Below are 5,197 nucleotides of genomic sequence, written 5' to 3'. Positions count from 1 at the left end.
TCCTCAGGCTCTACAGGAAGAACTGCTCTGATACCATAATGTAACACCCTAACTACCAAAGTTCACACTTCCGGCTGCGCGACTCTGATAGCTCGGATATTACGACGACAATTATATTATTTAATACTAAAATATGAGCCTGTTTAAAACTTTAAACCGCAATACCGCTCCCAGAAATACTTTCGTTCGATAACGTACATCCAAGATACCATACATCTTACAAAAGCTCATAAAGAGTACATCCATATATATACATAAAGATATATAAATAATATTAATAACATAATACAATACAATTCCTATCCCTCTTACAGATTATATCAAGATAAAGGCGAGGGTACAATAAACCATAACTAAAACAATACAGAGCATCACAACAACAATTAAATAAGCTCTTCGTAACTTCTGCGCCCATATCCTGAAAGGGGAAAAATGTAGGGGGGTGAGAACATCATCCTCGAAAGGGTTCTCAGTAGAGGGTTTTTGGGAATTACTGTAATAGGATACATGAAGATAAACCGTACCAGTGATTAATAACCATCTTATGCCTCTTTTCAAAAACAACGGTTTACAATGAAAGTAAAGTCGGAAATCTTTTCTGAAAGAAGAACCGTTCAATTCTCAAAAACTCAAAAGCCTTTCAAAGCGGTTTATCTAAGCGAAACCAAAATAGCCTTTCATATTTTATTCCAAACCAGAAACACAAAACCGAAATCAACCGTCAGTTCATCTCTTTCCAACCACGGCCATAGGCCCAAACAATCCAACCAACAACCAATCACCTCAATCCAACAGAGTCCCAGATGCAAACACAGATAGGAAGTTCAAGCACAAACAGACAGTTATTACAAGTAGAACAGTTAGCAATTAATCACATAGGCAAACCAAGTATAATATGCACACCCAACCAATGTCACACAAATGCATATGATGCATGCCTGTCCCTAGTGGCTGATGATATCATCTGTCGGTTATAGAGCCAACCCGACAAGTCCTGGTAGCTAACCATTGGACTGTCCCTCTGTCGTGCATCCCCAACTCGAGTTATACTCATCATAAACTTGATCATAATCATGATCCATATCCATCACCCTCACTGGTGAATATTTATCCATCACCATCACTGGTGAATATTTATGGGGGCGAGCTCATCCGGGACTTTCACAGTGCCCGGCCACACTTACGACATAGGGTCAACAGAGTATCAAGTCTCAACCTGGAGCACGTGGTGGCTAGCCACTGCTACTACCCAGGGAAACTCGTATCTCAGATAGTGGAAGTGCAACATTTACATTTATCAATGATTCAGCATAAACATGCATTCAATCTCATCCATGGATCAACATCCATCTCAGCCATCCGGCTCACGGTTCAGTCCAGAACCAGCCAATACTCATATCATACACAGCCATTCCGGCTCACAGTTCAATCCAGAACCAACCAATATGTATAATCATACACAGCCATTCCGGCTCACAACAAAACAGCACTTCCACCATTCAACATCATTAAATTCATAAAGTCGGCATTTAAGCCATAAATCATTTTCTCAATTCATTTCACTTTAAAATCGAGTTTCAACTCTTTTCAGCCCTGACTTTAGAAATCTCATTTCTCAAATCATCTCAGGCTCATAAGCCGAATTTACTCAAAGTGAGTTCCCTTTTTAAAACAAAGCCACTCTCGGCATTCTCTTTCCAAAACTTCCAAAACCATGGCAAGTTAAGGATTTGTTTCACAGTATTCAAAATCATCCATCCAACGATGGGATTTTATAACAAAAGTTTTTCGGCAGAGTCCCAAGTCTTTAGGGAAGGTCATCTTACATCAATTCTTTAAAATTCATTGAAACTCTTAAAATCATAGATTCTCGGTTCAAGTAAATAAAACTGAATTTATTATGAAACTGAACCATACGAAATCACAAGTTCCAACCCGGTCCAAAAATCAACTCATTTGAAACGGAACCGGTTTATTTGAATCAAACCGCTTTCAGATTTCTTTTTGGAACCCATTTTTCCAACTCTTTTAAAATGCCTCAAACTTGATTACTCAATCAAAAATCTAGGTTCCTTTAAAATCACTAAAAAAACTCCTTTTTATATTGAAATCGATATTATAGCATCATTCTTTCCTTCAGTGATTCAAACGGTAAACATAGTTCAGTTCTAAATAAACCGAACTCAACGTATAAGGTTCATCAAATAAATTAAGCTGGAAAGCATAATTATCCTCTTAATAAATCAAATAATACAATTTCTCAAATCCAAATCTTTTAAATAACCTTTCAAACAAGACTTAGATTTTATAGAAATTTCGGCAGCACCTCCCCTAAAACTTGGACTTTTGCCACCCGGTTCAGGTCCCAACTAAACCGTTTTCTCATTCCTTTTCAACAGCTCAAACCAGAAATCAATTCAACAGCAAGCTAAATCCAACAGTTGCCTCAGTGGCATATCTCAAGAAAACCATTTCAAAATCAACTCAATATCAACCAATTTAACTCATTTCCAAATCTTTAAAGAATCGGTTCACTAACAAATCATTTATCAAAACCAAATTAATTAAAGTAACCCAGGCTGGATTTCAAGAGTATTCTATCTTTCACATCATCAAATAATTGACTCAATTCAAACCAATCCTCAACGGATTAAACTCATTTCAAATATTTAAAGAATCAACTCCAAACATTACATTTCACAAGCCACACAACAATTCAGCCAAGCCAACATCCATAATTGTTCGAGTCAATCAAATAATACATAAGGCAGATACAATCACTAATTACACCATATCTCACATCAGTACCCATATGTAATAATTCCAACAATAAACTGTAGTTTTTGGAAAGCGCCCCTACCTTAGAACGCAATTCCATAACCCAAAAACGTCACAGGAACCTCCTCTCCTAAACCGGGATCACCAACAACCGCAACCTCGGCTCCAAGCTACTCCCGCGGTAACCATAGCAACACTAATCGCAGCATATAACAATCAGGAATGACCCCACGTTACCAAAACTCATATTCATTAACCAAACACAACCGAATACTAACGCGAGGCTTTTCGAAACATAAATTACTTACTGAGCTAGCGAAACGAAGCAGCCGCGAACTTCGAGCACGACACGCAAGCATCGATATACAACCCAAGACTGAGGGAGAATGGCTGAACCGGATAGCGACGGTCTCCGAACCGGTTCGGCGGCAGCCCGGCAGCCACCTCAAGCGGCAGCAGGGACCTGAACAACATGTAGCGACAATGAAGTTCCCAGAAGCTCAACAGAAAGGAGAATCAACTTAAAACCCTTACCGTCATAATTTTCCGGCGATGGCAGTGGCATTTTCCGGCTGCCAGGCACGGCGGCGCGACTGATTTCTTCCCCGGGAACGGCTGTGACAGAACCAGCGTCTTCTTCTTCCATTCACAATCCCAGCGGCAACTTGCAGCAACTCCTAGCACACAGCCGCATCACAACTCTCATGGTAAAGATGAACTTTAATGGAGAAGGAAACTGAAGACGAGTTAAAGCTTACCAAACGACACCAGTTCCGGTGGCGATTTTCGGCAGCAGCAGCGGTGGCGTTTCTCGGCGACCAGAGGCACATCAGCCATGGTTGACGACGATGCGAGCTCCATCACCAGTGATCGAGAAACACAACAGAGGCGTTTACCCTACCCATGAGCTTCTCTCTCGACGGACCAGAGAAACAGAAACGGAGCGCCATCGTGACTTTCTCTTGGAAGTTGGTGAGGACGACGACAACCTTAGTAGCAGCGGCGGCATCCAGGTGCGACGGCGGCACGCAAGACAGCGCCCCTCTCTCTTCACCGCGAGCTCCCTCCCTTTCCCCCGCGATGGTGGTCCTCCGACGCGACACCAGTCACAACAGAGACGACGGCGGTGACGCTCCAACAACGCCGGCGCGGCTCACTCACTCTTCCCCGTCGCGTTCGTCTCTTCTCCTCGGGTTTCTCCGATGACAGCGGTGCGAACATCAGCGACCAACGTGACTGGGAGCAGCTCCTTCGACGGCGAGGAACAAGGACCCAACGGCGGCGGCTCTTCCTCCCTCTGCGGCCCTCTTCTCCATCTCTCTCTCTCTCTGCTTCGTGCGGTGTTGGCAGAAGCTCGGCGGGACCGCGGCGGCGCTCCTCCTTCCCCTCTTCGCCGCAGCTTAGTCCCCCTCTCCCTCTCTTCTACCCTTTCCCGACTCAGATTCCTCTTTCTTTCTGTTTCTTTCTTTGTGCCGTATGTTTTGTTAGGAAGGGGAAACAAGGGTGGCTGCTGTTAGAAGGGAGGGGCTGCAGCAGTTGTGAGGAAACCGGGTCAGGGGAACCGGGTCAGGGGAACCGGGTAGGGTTTTTAGGGTTAGAGTAAAATTGGGTTCAATGGTAATTTTGTAATTTCAAATAAAAGTAGAGGTAACATAGTAATTAGGAACAAATTTTAATCCAACAAAATTAATGTATAGAAATACTATTTGCTCCTCAATTTCACAAATTATTTTCAATAAAATGCCCAAATCCAAAAATTAGAAATAATATACTTAATTTCTTCATTTTTCCAAAATAGCAGTAATAATATTTAAATATTACTTATCTAATCCAAATCTTATAAAATCCTTATTATTTCATAACTATCAACCTTATACTTTAAATATAGAAAATAATCCAATAATTATAAAATTGGATAATAATCATAACTTATCTCAAATCCAATAAATCAAAACTTGCCTTAATTATCTTTAATAAAATAATCTCTGAAATTAAGGCTATAAATAATTGTAGGATTTGAGACTTGATCATAATAAGACTTTTCAAAGATTCTGGGCCTTACAGCTGCTGGTTACCCCGGCGACACTGTTGGTGGGCCACCGACGGCAGCACCTACTCCGCCGCCTGCCTCAACAGGGAGACCACGACGCCGCCGCCACCGATTATCAGGATCTGTAGGGGTTAGTGTTTTATGCATTTTTGTTTGTTTAGAGTACATTATTCTACTTTTGTGACATTTTTGTTTGTTTGTTTAATAAAATAATTTGTTTATTTCATCATTGGAACACCATCTTTCTTGGAATTTGAATCGGCATTTAGATATCTCAGTTCTCGGATTAGAGTCTAAGAGAAGAGGGGCGTGATCCGAGCCTGATTCTGACAGTCTAAGAACCGTTGCATTGGGATAGAGTTGCTGCCA

The 5,197-nt window shown here is 41.6% G+C and overlaps 1 long non-coding RNA gene across 1 annotated transcript; it reads right to left on the bottom strand.

Annotated features, from left to right (window-relative positions):
* Window positions 1-294: 294 nt before the first annotated feature.
* LOC140179549 (uncharacterized) lies at window positions 295-3,236 on the bottom strand. Its single transcript, XR_011873066.1, has 3 exons — window positions 3,087-3,236; window positions 2,861-2,974; window positions 295-418 (listed from the first exon to the last, which is right to left on the bottom strand). It is a non-coding gene; the product is annotated as an uncharacterized lncRNA (long non-coding RNA).
* Window positions 3,237-5,197: the final 1,961 nt, after the last annotated feature.

Source organism: Arachis hypogaea, chromosome 15 (assembly GCF_003086295.3).
Source record: "Arachis hypogaea cultivar Tifrunner chromosome 15, arahy.Tifrunner.gnm2.J5K5, whole genome shotgun sequence".
Classification (NCBI taxonomy): domain Eukaryota; kingdom Viridiplantae; phylum Streptophyta; class Magnoliopsida; order Fabales; family Fabaceae; genus Arachis; species Arachis hypogaea.
The sequence above is the reverse complement of the archived record's forward strand: the minus strand, read 5'-3'. Positions and strand labels throughout refer to the sequence as shown.